Genomic DNA, 13,795 nt, shown 5'->3' with positions numbered 1-13,795 from the left:
CCAGCCACATTATACAGTATTTTATTTGAGTATATTTCTTGTGTACCAAATTCCTACAGCTGAAGAAGGTTCATTAGTGCACTAAGCCCTCTTTGTACTAATTCAATTAGTCCAATTATGATATGATATGATATGGCATTTATAACGCGCCTATACACAAGTGTTTCAATTGAAGGTACATCTGCCTAAAATACATAAGTCACCTTTTAGAAAAGTTGCTAATGTGCCAATTAATGTTTTCACCATGTTTCATTATACATTTGGATATCAAAACTGGGGAAAGGATACATATTGAACATAAGCAATCCACTTATAAACAATACAGAATAGTAATCATGCCATTTACATGTACTATAATGGATAACAGATGAAGCAAGACAATTGGTTGCGCCATGCGTGATTCTAAAATAGAAGGAACCAATATTACCCAACATTAGCAAGCATAGAGTAATCTCCTAGATTCTGATTGACTCAACATATGATCACTGAAATTCTGTAGGGGGTCTTATAGAACAATTGGAACAGAGCATAAGGTATGGGTGATGAAGATTGGGAGAGAGTAGGGACAACTTTACATGCTTCCTGACATCAATAGGTTGTAGCATTAGCTTTCAGATTGTAACTACAATAATCCTTGCTTTGAGACATATGTGAATAATTTCACAGATGGTCTTACAGATACACTGACCAGCGTATCAATTCCATGTATTTTTATAAACCTTTTCAGAAAGGATCGGTCGAGATGGCTTGGGATGGCCATGCTAAAGGGGTCCTTAGTCTCAACCTCAATGTGGACTCCCTCCATCCTAGCCCAGGCGTCCCTTGCCCCCCTCTCTCCAGATCCAGAACTATTGCCAAGGAACATATATAGGAACATATATTATCTAAACTACCCTACCTTTAAGGGAGGGCTCTAAAGGCCATAAACCTGGTCTCCCTCCCTCCAGGAATTCATAAGGGTTCCTAAATCTGCTGTTCCCACAGATGTATTGGTATTTTTAGTTTGGGCTATTAGATGTCATTTGCGACACCTATAAGCGGAAACTGTTACATTGGAGTACAAATAGGGAGGAATGACATATGAGGAGGGACACACAGTCTGTAAGTGTTGTTTGGTTATGTGCCCACCCATTGCCTGCCCATGGCCATGTTAATCCCTATGGCCATTCCAGACTATTCCTGCCTCTGCCTGTCCAAATCTCCCCTCATGGGAACTTTTTGAGCTGCGTTAATCGAGTTTTACCATCAGGCTTTGCATTCAAAGTGCCTGCCAGTGTTTGTTCAAAGCAGTCTTCTGAGAGGAGCTGTAAACACACTACTGGTGTAATAAAAATGTTGAGTAGGTCTTCCTTCAGCCACTCGATTTATAAGCAATATGGTGTCCTTCACTTGAGACGTGTTCAAAACAAGCATTGGCAAAGCCAGTGAAGTCCTGCTTAAAGCAAGCATTGGCAAGCCAACATTTTTGGCTTGTGCATACGTTTTAAACTTTTGCCAGGCACTGCTATTAGGTGCACAAGTACTCATACCATTTTGCATCTGCTACCAACAGTGGTTAATAAATATCACTACGGCGGTACCTGGCAAGCGCCTTTCCCATGCCTAAACAAAAAACCAAACTGTTGGCATTGCCAATGCTTGTTTTTAAATGTCTCTCCGCTATCTCTATTTCTCTGCTCCTTCTCCCCGGTCTTCTCTATCCTCACCCTTTGATCTTACTAGGTCCCCCCCATCTCACCTCTCCCTCACTTTTCTTTCTCCCTCGGTTTTCTCTACCTCATACTCCCTACTCCTCCACTTCTTCTCACACTCCCTTCTTGTGCTCTCTGTGTGCCTTTTACCTCATTCTGGTGCCTTTCTCCTCCTCTCCAACCTCCCCTACTACTCCTCCACCAGTGCCACTACAGACTTCCACTTACTCTCACCCCCTCTCTCCGTCTAGCAGTCACACCTGCCACTATCAAACTCCTCCCTTCTACTACACTCTCCCCTTATCCTCTGCCATCTCTATCTCTCTGACACTCACTCAACAAGCTTACTATCTACTACACTATGAAGATTGGCATCACTCTATCACACCCACAATACCTTACATGCATTATCATACAATCTGCCAGCACTCCTCTTCACCTCCACCGCCTTGTCTCTCAATTCTCCATCTATCCTTCTGAACTCACCTGAACACCTTTAACCCTCTAGTCAGATAACAGTATTTTACTCCTCCTCCTCCTTTAATTTTGCTCTGCCTCCTGGTTCTCATTGGCTTCCCTACTCACCTGCTCTTCCGGCCCAATCTTCCCTATGTTTTTCCCCTAGAGGTTCGTTTTGGGTACAGATTGCTAAAAGTCCCACATAAGACCCCCCTTTTCCCGCATCAGCGTCAGTTCGGCATCTGGGGTGCAACACCACCCGGCACTGGTGGGCGGCTTCCCATTTCAGGTACAGTGATTCTTGTTTCTTTGAGGGTGCTCTGCGTGTCTCTGGGGAGTTGGGACCCGAGGTTGTTGTTGTCCGATCCCGGTGTGGATTGTTCTTGTCACAGCACAGGATAAGGATGTACCAAGATCCGTTGTTCTGAAAAAGATTAGTAAGACTTCTGCCCAGAAAGGAGGCTGACAAGTATGACAGAAGGGACAGTGGTACCAATACTCCTATACATCAAGCACTCTGGGGAGACAGGAACTAGGGTCCCTCTCAACTCTCGCCCCGCACCACTATGGTAGGATTGGCTCTGGCAATGCACAGGTAGGCCACGTACCCCAGGTTTAGAGGGCTCCCTGCTTCCCTCTGACAGGGTCACCCTGTCACAATAGCATCAGTGCACATACATGAAATTAGATTTGTGCAAGTTACATGAAAGAGGCTGGTTGGAATTCAATGTAAGTCTTGATGCATAAATATTTATAAACATATATAAGTCCTTTCTCAATCCATGCATTTCATTTCACATGATAACCAGCAGTTTTGATATGGGAATTGTACAAAACGGAAGCTAGGGGAGGGGGGTAGTAGTGGCGGGTGGACCTAGTGCTCTATCTCTAAATGGCTTCAAAGTTTTGAACAAACAAAGCAATATAAGATTGTATGTAATCAGTTGAGGAGACTGTGTGTACACAGAATGACTAAAAGTCAAGAGTGCAACCTGGGTTTCTTCAATATCCAGGAGGGGGCTTGAATCTATTATTTAACTTAATCCAGTTGCTGGTTTGGCACATTATGAATGCTCTCTGGTAATCAATAAGAATAGGAAACCTGATGCAGCTATCACACTTATTCCTCTGACGAGTTTCTATCTTCATGCATTTTTTTCCCGACCCACAAAAAGGAGAACCAAATCCGGACTAATTGTTAAAAATGTTGGGCCTCATTATAAATCTGACGGTTTACGTTAAAATTAGCGGTAAGGGTACTGCCACCACTTTTACTTCTTCACCAAATTAGCTAGCAACGGTAATACTGTCAGCAGTAATACCTTTGGTGGAATTAACGCTGACAGTATTACCACGGATTGAATTCCTGCAGACAACACAAAACAATATTACCGCTGCATTACATGTTTGAAAACGGCAGTAATACAGTTGAAATTGGGCGATAATATCACCAAAAGCACAGTGCAGTTACTTCCACTTACGAGGTGGAGCTAAATGCATACAAATGATGGAAATGAAACCACAGGCGCACCCAATCAACTCAGGAAGGGTACATAAGGCCCGCACCTTCCCCAAACACTTTCCAACACCATCATGTTGCCACTGGCTTCTGTGACATGGACGTGCACATTGAGCTGCAGAGGCTGGAAGAGCAGAACAGAGGTAGGAAGAGGAGCCATGTAAGGCAAGCGCCCATACCCGGGTCAGGCCCTCACCCTGGACATTGACTGACAACCAGCTAATCACCCTGTACTGGCTGAACAGGGAGATCATCGCTGAGCTGCTCAACCTGATCCGGGATGACAGAGAGCAGGATCAACATTAGTACAGCCTTACCCCCACTGCTGATGCTTGTGTGGGTCCTGCATTGCTTAGCAACGGGCACCTTGCAGCACAATTTGGTTATTGTGAGAAACCTGAAGGTGTCTCCCTGTCTAGACCCCGGGGATCTGTCATCCGGGTGGCCAGGACATGGCCATCGCCAATGGATCCAGATCCTGGGGGTGGACCAGCGAGATAGGATCACCTGGATGGGTGGTCCTCAGGGAGTGGAAGTGGGACACAGACGGGTGAGACACGGTATCCCCCTTCTTCTAGTACCTTTTTCCCATCCTGCTATGTAGGATACTCAGAAACTCTACCCCTGCCCCCTTTTCCGACATGAACACTTTTGCACACCACGAAGGACAACGGACTAACACCAGAGCCATTTACCTGACATGTCCCAACACAAGAGTCAGGCGATTGACCAGAATAACTAACTAACTAACTAACTAACTAACTAACTAACTAACTAACTAACTAACTAACTAACTAACTAACTAACACACACACACACACACACACACACACACACACACACACACACACACACACACACACACACACACACACACACACACACACACACACACACACACACACACACACACACACACACACACACACACACACACACACACACACACACACACACACACACACACACACACACACACACACACACACACACACACACACACACACACACCCCCCCCCCCCCCCCCCCCCCAAACCATTGAGAGCGCAACAGAAGTGAATCCCACCTCAAGAGAAAGCAAAAAGGAATTGTGAAGTGGCAAAAGTGAACCCGCCGGAGGGATGCCCATAAAGGGGGACCAAGTCGAAAGTCCCAACGAACAGTGTGTTGACAAAAGTGAACCCGACAGAGGAATGTGCAAGGAACTCATGGTGGCAACAGTAAAGACAGACTCAAGAGATCACAGTTCAAGGGTGTTTATTAAACTGTATGCAGGTTGGAGAAATGCCTAATCTACACTTAAATCTAAGATGGGAGCAAGCGTTGACCATCAAATGAAAATAAGGCAGTCCTAGTGGCGTTGTGTCAAATAAAAAGGACCTGTAATAAGAAACCTATTGCCAAACCTTACAACTAATACAAAAAGAGAGAGTGGGGTGGTTTTCAAGAAAAGAAAGAAGTGTTCACAAATAATATGTCAGGATGTGGTAGCTTGGATTGGACTTCTCCACGTTTTGAGCATGTGGTAAGATGGAATCTTGGAGCACAGCACATACTCGTCGAAAGTACCACTTGCAACTATCAGTACCGTTGATGGCCAAGTCTCATTTCTCTTGAAAGTCTCTTGCCTTCGAGGGCCTGACGTATTCATTAACAAAACAGAAGTTCCTTCAACAAAATGAAAGTTTGTTTCCTGGCTTTACTTTGGGTGAGGATTCTTCACCTCTGGGTCTCCCTCTCTTCTGGGAGCTGACCTCTCTTTACTTTCAGCCTCCCTCCTCCATGTTCACTATGGCTTGTTCTTTCACTTAAAAATCTTAATGTCTTTTTAAACAGTTCCAGTGGACATCCCTCAGCCGTGTTCACCCTTGTCAACACACTGTTTCTTGGGACTTTAGACGTTGCCCCCTTCTCATCAGCATCCCTCTTCCGGGTTCACTCTTGCCAACTTCACCTTCACATTTACATTTACTTTCAATGCATATGGGATTCACTTCCTGTGCTTTCTTTATAGTTCTTAGGTCAAAGGCTTGGGACTGTACGGGGATCTTGCTTGACCTCCTGTATGACCACTTTGACCTATACTGGCGGCTCTCCTACAGCCTTCTGTTATCCGTAGTTTTACGTAGATGGGGATCGACCAGCGTTTCTCGGAGCAGCACCGACGTGGTGCCGGTCTCCTTCTGCAGCAGGTCTCCCCTTTACAATTTTACAGTTCTTTGAACTTCTCTCACTTTGCAACTAATATTCACCACAGCCCGGTTCTTATAGGTTCTCCCTGCGACTCACCGGCTGTGATGAACCACTTGACTTTCCTTGTAGCTGGAGTAAAGGCTGGTACCACGGTAGCAGGAGTCTGCCTCGCTCCACCTTATCTGCGTTGATACGCTGCATGAACCGTTGTCATCTGCGGCAACACACTTGGGCTATTGTTCTCTGTTTTACGATTCCTTCTGTCGAGGTTTTGCAGGGTTTTGTCGAAAAGGGCAAGGTAGTGTCTCTCCTTGTGAGCCTCTCGATGTTTGCCGCCTTTCTCCTCCTCTTGAACTGCCGGGTCTGGATATTTATTTCCGTCGTGTGGTCTGCCTTGCTCATACTGTGCTCTCTTGCTCCACCTTTTATCCCTGTGGGGAAGGGAAAGGGCCATCGGGTGTGTGTGATTCTGATCAATTGCCTGATTTTGCCTAACCTTGTATTGGGACATGTCAGGTAAACAGATCTGGTGTTAGTACGTTATCTATCTGGTGTGTCGTGCAAAGTGTTTGTGTTGGAAAAGGGGGGGGCACTGGTTTTGAATGCCCTACGTGGTAGGAGGGGAAAAGGCTTTGAAAGAAGGGCCATATCACATCTCACCCGTCGGTGTCCCACTCCCACTCCCTGAGGAACCCCCATCCAGGTGATCCTCCCTCACTAGCCGACCCCCAGGAACTGGATACAATAGCGATGGGCGTGTCCTGGCCACCTGGACGACAGATCCCCGGGGACCAGCTAGGGAGACACCTTCAGGTCTCTCACAACTGTTTAAAAAGTCATTAAGATTTGTGAATGCCAAAAGAGGAATTGATTTGGAAAGCCTTAGTGAACCTGGTGGAGGGAGGTTGACATTTGATAAGGGTCTGAACCCGAAAGAGGGGAACCAGGGGTGAAAAAGCATCACCCAATGTACAAGGTGAAAGGAACTTTTGTTTGTTGTTTTTGAAACCATCAGGTCCTTGGAGGCAAGAGACTTTTTTGTAGAAAAAGAGACTTAACCACCAAAGATCCTGATACTTGATAACAGAAACTGTCATCTCGTGCTAACACAGCTCAAGCGTGTGCTGTGCTGAGAAGTCCCGCCTTGTCCCGTGGTCAAAACATGGGGCAGGGAGACCATGGCTACTACATCCTGACATCATTTGTGAACACTTCTTTCCTGTGAATTTTATCCCACACCCTTTTTGTAGTAATTGTAAGGATTGGCAACAGGTCTTTCTTAGTATAGGCCTTTTTATTTGACAAGATGCCACTAGGACTGACTGCCTTATTTTTCACTTGATGGTTGTAGCTTGCTCCCATCTTAGATTTAGGTTTAGATTGGGCATTTTTCCAACCTACCTATGCAGTTTAATAAACACCCTTGAACCTTGATCACTTGTGTCTGTCTGTTCTTGATACCCTGCCTTGCTTACAGTATTCATGCATGGCATTTCCCAGCCCACATAACCAATTGTGCTCGCACAGGTGCTGGAAGCACTCCTGCGCCATGTCTCGCAGCACATCGCCCTACCCACCACCCTGGCTCAGGAGAATGCCATGAAGGCACGATTCTATGAAGCAGTAGACATGCCGAACATGATAGCTGCACTGTACTGCACCCATGTTGCGTTGGTGGCTCCCCAGACATCTGAGGAGGTATACTGCAACCGGAAGCAGTACCACTCCCTGTGATCCTGACCTACTCATGAAACACTGCTGTGCCCGCTTCCCTGGTTCCACCTACGATGCCATGGTCCTGCAGAACAGCACACTGCCAGGATACATGGAGAGCCAGAGAGGGCAGCAGACGTGGATATTGGAGGAGTACAAATGCCATTACACAGACTAAGCTACCATGGCTGATGACAACCCCGTGCGGAAACCACAGACGCCACAGGAGGTGGCCTACAACGAGGCACACATCCTGACCAGGCTCTGCATTGAAAGGACCTTTGGCCTGTTGAAGGCTTGTTTCTAGTACCTAAACTTGTCTGGAGTGGTCCCTAATGTACAGGCCAAACAAATTGCCTATGACTGTGCCATGCTGCACAGCATTTGCCTCAGACGGAATGTTCCCCTGCACCCTGATGAGGACATGCCACCCCAAGAAGAAGAGGACTCGCTACCTGCGGATGCTGTGCTGCCACCAAGCATGAAGATGGTAGGAATAGACGTCTGGTTCGGCAAGAACTGATTGACAATTTCTTTTGATGCCAATTAATATGCATTTGCAACGGATGGTGTGGGGGCTGCCCTACCCGGGATGGTGAGGATAGTGGGCTGGTGCCCTGATGTATGGGAGCCAGAGCGGGGACTGCAGCTGTGTGGATTTTCACAGGTGCCGGCTGTGGTGTGGCTGTGACAGCCTCAGTGGCAGCTGTACCACCTGCATGGCCCGTGGAGGGGCCACTGGGCACCAGTGTGGGGATGGTGCTATTCTCCTGACCTGCTGGAGGTTCCACTGTGGTGGTATGTGGTGGCCTTTCTGCCTTGCTCTGCCACTTACGTGGATGGTGTGCCAGCAGTGGAGGGCCGAGCCACTTCACTGTCTGTGGACTGTGTACCTGTTGGTGTACAATAACATGCTGTCAGTCATCTTGCAGACATGTCAGCGGGTTTGACACTCATGCAACATTGTGTGTGATCTACATCTACATATGCACGTTTTGTATAATTGGCATGGGTGATATTAGGCCAATAGTGCTGCTACTAGGTGGAGGTAGTGTCCGTTGAGGCTGTACACAGTGTATGCATGTGCATGTTGCCAAGTATACATCCAGTCTCTCTGCTTGCAGCTTGTACTGCAGCAGCAGCAGCAGCAGCCTGGGATTGAGAGGAGCTGCACAGCGGGCAGGGAGCAGCACAGGGGCAACTCCAGGGGCTTTGCTGTGGAAATAGCAAATAAAGTAACCTTGTCTGCACCGGTAACGCAAAACAAAGGATGTATACTTGGATAACTTACCAGCGATGAGGAAAATGTAAAAAAACTTTGTTTATATCGGCATCTACGCAGGAGTATTGGCGTTGCAGAGGAGCAGAAATCAGGTTCCTGGTTACTAAAGAACCACCAAGAAAATATTTTCAGACTTAATTAAAGAGGTCTGAGGTTATTCGGGTGCATTTTAGCACACCCACACTACAGAAATCCTACTTATGAGGAGTACGATTTGAAGAGTATTTTTGTGGCCCTGGATTACATGGTGGAGAATAAAAACAAAAGGGTTCTTCCCCTGAAGAAGGTTCATGCATTGAGCGCAACGAGGAACTGAAACATGTCGGGACTGTTTAACCTGAGTTAATAATACTCAGAGATTGGAAGTGTTAAAATCACTACATAAATTTTATATGTTGATGTATTGTATTGTTATGTTATAGGAATGTATGTGTGTGAAACTAGTAATTTGTATTGTAGATGTATCCACCTTGTGTTGTTGGGTCTATTTTAAGAAAATTCTGTTTTTAGAGTTGGTTTTATAAAGGAAAATTCGGGTTGTGATTTAACCTATTAAAATAAACTGTTTTTGATATTGTGAAAAAACAACTAGGTACTAGGTCTATTTTTTCAAGACTATTGGTACAAAGAGGGTTCTTCTGCATCATACAATATGTATAGATCAGTATGTAGTGAAGGAATGTAATTTCTGTCTCCTTTATATGATAAAAATGTATGGTTATCCCCTGACCGTGAGAGAGAGGGAGCATTAAACAAGGGGAACGGTATGCCTTTGTTAAGGTAGATTGATTTGTGAACAAACATTTGTGAAAGAGACACTGGGCCTCATAACTCTGGCAGTAGCCGTGCTGGTAAATACCGGCACGGCTGCCGCCAGAGTCATTTTTTCCCCTGCAAAAATCCATATTCCCATCGAGCCCCATTGGACTCAATGGGAATGGGGATAACGGAAGCACCGGTGCATCCGTCAAAGTCTGCGAGCGGGTGCCGATTTGGCGGGCTAAACAACACGCGCTCGAAGAACTCGTAGTTTGCCGGTCCAGAAACAACGGTACCGGCAAGCTTACCAGTACCGCTGTTTCCGTGCCGGCAAACTCGTAATGAGGCCCATTTACTTTACAAAGTGGAAGGACGCAGTGGATGGAAAATACTTTTTGTGCTTTTTGTGTTACACTGAACAGAACTTTGTTGAATCCGAACTTTGCTCAGGGTACTCCTGAATTGATCCAGGAAAGGGAGTCCAACCCTGGTCACAAGGAGTACTTTCTAAAAACTCTAGGTTTGAACTGGTGGGATCCAAACATTCCATGTATCATTTTGTTGTTTGCATTAGTGCAAGGGTCAGAGTCATTTTGAACACTAGGTCATTTTTCTTTAGTTTTAGTTTGCTAGCAGGGACATCCTTGTTAGGATAGGAAAAGATAGGCATTTATCTAACCTATTTCTATTTATTAAAATGGCAAACCTTGAGAAAACGATACCTATGTGTCCATCTCACATTGCTGACCCCACACACACACACAAATGTGAAAACCTCAGATACTGATATGCTTTTTAAAATATTAACTTTTCAACATTTGTTAGACAGAAAGGAATCAATCCACCTGCCATATCCCTCAGCCATTTCAATAATATATTAAGGTTGAGGGTGTCAAAGGCTGCCTACAAATCCAAGAGCATCAACATGCATTGCATTTGTCAGTGATTTCCAAAAGAGTGTCCCTAAGATCCAGTAAAGCCATTTTAGTTCCTCAAAGAGGCCGGCAGTCCAATGCCTGTCCCCTATGAGCTGCTTGGTTTCTAGATACTCCTGTAACTGGGGTTGTGCAGCTTTAACCAGATTCTTCAGGAGGAAAGGCATATTTGAAATAGGTCTGTAGTTAGAAAAGTTACTTGAGTCTAGAGAGGGCTTTTTGGATAGGGGTATGACACAGACCTGTTTCAAACCTTCTAGAATGTAGGAGGGTTCTGAAAGAAGTATTAATATTATGCAGAACTAGACTTGATGACCTGGGAATTACAAAGTTCTCCAGGGAAAGTCACTGATTGAGAGCCAGTATGATCAGTTTGATATCTGAGACTGACACATTTTTGAGTATTAAAGTGTCTAACCGACAGGTCGTATGAGAGACCAATATTACTGTGTGACAGATCGTCTCATTCAGGACTGAGCTCATGGTGGGAAGGCGTCTTTTCTATTCTGACTTCGAGGGTTACCTGAATCTATAAGAGAACTTGAGATGTCATCTTGTATATTATTTATGCTTCTATCTTTTTTCAATGTCTATGTAAAAATGCCAATTGATGTATATATTATGTCCTTTATAGGCACGAATAGGAATTCCGAAAGGCTTGTTTTCTTTCTGCGAGTACAAACCCTGCAGGAGCACGCTCAGCCTACTTTGGAAACAGCATATTGTTTCTGTGCACTTTAAGCAGACAGCACCAATACACATTCATCATAAACTCGATCAGGAGACAGAAACAGAATACATTGGAACTCTGAGCCATTGCAGCACGTTATACGACCTGGAACTTAGGTAGAACGTCCCCAGTGGAAACGCCCTTGCCAATAGCGTGGAACATTGGGACAGCACCCCAGAGTATTTCTATTAACTTTAAACGAAGCAAGATACCATCCATAATTCCAAGTCCAAGTCAGTGATTAATTCATTTAAAGTTTCGGAAGATTGTAAAGGGTCCCGTTTTCATCAAACAATCCGATGAAGGATTTAAAGACAGTTAGAATCACCTCCCCAGAGAAATAGCTCATACCTATAATCCCCGCAAATTACACCACTGACCGAACATATGTGTTAGTGTCCACATTGGGTTCATTAGAGTTCAGCAAACACAGTCCTTTACTGTCCAAGCTACCCCCTAGTACCAAGGTCCTTCCTTCTGTATCTGCAAGTCACTTATCTATCCGTATTGGTACACCTTTTGCTATCCATATAAGGACACACCTTGCATATGCGGATTAGTCCGATCCAAACACTGTCCAACCTCATTTCTTCCAAACATTATCCACATCAGTCTTCACAAGGTGTGTTTCTTGCAAGAGCGTCACCTGTACACCCCACCGTTAATAGCTTCTCCACCATCATTCTCTTCTTGTAATTACCCAGCAGCCTCACATTCAATGTGATTATTTTGATCTTATTCATACCATATCCAAACAAAGGTGCATATTCTAACCCCTCCTTGGGAACATTCCCATCTACCAGTACCTCAAGCCCCTAACCTCTGCATCTCTGCACATCAATGTAACGAACAACAATGCCCAAGCATTTTCCCCGTCCCACCTCCCCAGTTTCCGATATCCAGTCCGCAGTTCACAACAGATATTTTGACCCATCCACCCACCTCCAAACAAACCCTAAAAACAGCTCAACAACCCTTCCTGCCAGCCACCAGAGTGACCTCCTCTGTGTTATATATTCCCAGTGGATCCTCCACTATTCCGCTACTGATTACAGTGACAAATCTCTAGATGTCATCACTTCTCTCCCCTAGGGGGAGCTCCATACCCATGAGGCCAGGGAGGTTATGCCGCTTCCCAATAGTCTACCTGGAGGTGGTACTTGTTGGGTGGATCTCATCATGAGGGAAGCCCCCTATGAGATTAGTGACGATCTGGGGAGAACATGGTATCCCCATAGCCCACCTAACCCTAACACACCTTCCCACCGCCTCCCACCAACACTTTCCGAGTGTTCCTATATGTGTTTCGCATATCACCAATATAGGAAGTACTAGGACAAGGAAGAGTGTGAACTCTTCAAGGAACATGTATCCCTTAAGTACAGAGAGGAGGGAGAGACCAATTGACTCACTGGAAGACCTCAAGATCAGTAATGGAAAGCAGAAGAAGTGCAAAAGCATAAAGAGCACTTATGAGAACTTGAATGGACAGTCTAGTGTTTCCTGAAACCTGATTGGGCAGAGCCCATTTAAAACTGAAGAGGGAAACCAGGAAGGGGAGAGAAGCTCGCCCTGGAGGAACTGCGAAATGGGCAGCAGACCGGAGCAGAGAACAGAGCATGTCGTTGCTGGGGACGCTGCACTGCAGGCAGAGATGTCCCTATCGGGTCCGCCGTGGAGAGAACAACCAGGGTGGGGCTTTGAAGAAGCAGGCATCCAGGTACAAGAAGCAGCTGAAGTGCGCGTTCGACGGGAGACATGGAGGCCGTGAGGAACCAAGCGCTGCAGAGCCGCCACAGTAAACAGGAAAGTAGCAAGGGCCACGAGAGGCATGAAAGGTCAAGAGAAGAGCCTGTGACCGACCGAAGAAGACTGGCAAGCCCCTTTCAGGTACCTGCGTTGTCGGGACGGTTGGTGGGCATTCAGAAGGGCTGACAAGTGTCTGAACACAGGTCAGGGATCCACACCCTATTATGAAGAGTAATCTAAGTCATCTTCATAGTCACAGCACCTGGCAGGATAGCAAACCAGGTCTGAAGCATCCAAAAGGGAGAATCCCACAGGTCTGGGACCTGCATCCTTTTATGAAAAGCAACCCAAGACATGTTCATATTCACAGTACCTGGCAGGATAGTGAACCAGAGCCACCCCAAAAGGACAAGAGAAATACACAGGTCTGGTATCCACAGCCATAAGATTGGGAGTTCATGTCAACTGTGAACTTTTCAAATACAAACCAAGCAAAGGGAAGGGAGGTATTCCCCCTGGTAACATTGAACTGTGAATCGTGAAAGCAAAAGGGAGCAAGGAAGCCAGGGGAACGGAGGCACTCCCACTCGCAGTGCGAACTGCAAACTAAAATCTGAGAAGGGCTTGTGGGAAGGGAGTCATCCACCCCCAGCCTTTGCAAACCGCCAAGCCAAGAGACAGCAGGAGAAAGAATCATTACCTCCTGGTGTTGTGCCCTGTCAAGACAAGAAAGATCAAGGGGAGGAAGTCCTTCCCCCCCTGGTG

The 13,795-nt window shown here is 45.9% G+C and overlaps 1 protein-coding gene across 6 annotated transcripts in view; it reads right to left on the bottom strand.

Annotated features, from left to right (window-relative positions):
- The window catches only part of NME9 (NME/NM23 family member 9), an 808,977-nt gene that overhangs the window by 324,614 nt on the left and 470,568 nt on the right, over positions 1-13,795 (bottom strand). The window lies entirely within an intron of this gene.

This window comes from Ambystoma mexicanum, chromosome 9, assembly GCF_040938575.1.
Source record: "Ambystoma mexicanum isolate Mex_15411 chromosome 9, UKY_AmexF1_1, whole genome shotgun sequence".
NCBI classification, from domain to species: domain Eukaryota; kingdom Metazoa; phylum Chordata; class Amphibia; order Caudata; family Ambystomatidae; genus Ambystoma; species Ambystoma mexicanum.
Note: the sequence above shows the minus strand (reverse complement) of the source record. Positions and strands in the feature narration are given on the sequence as shown.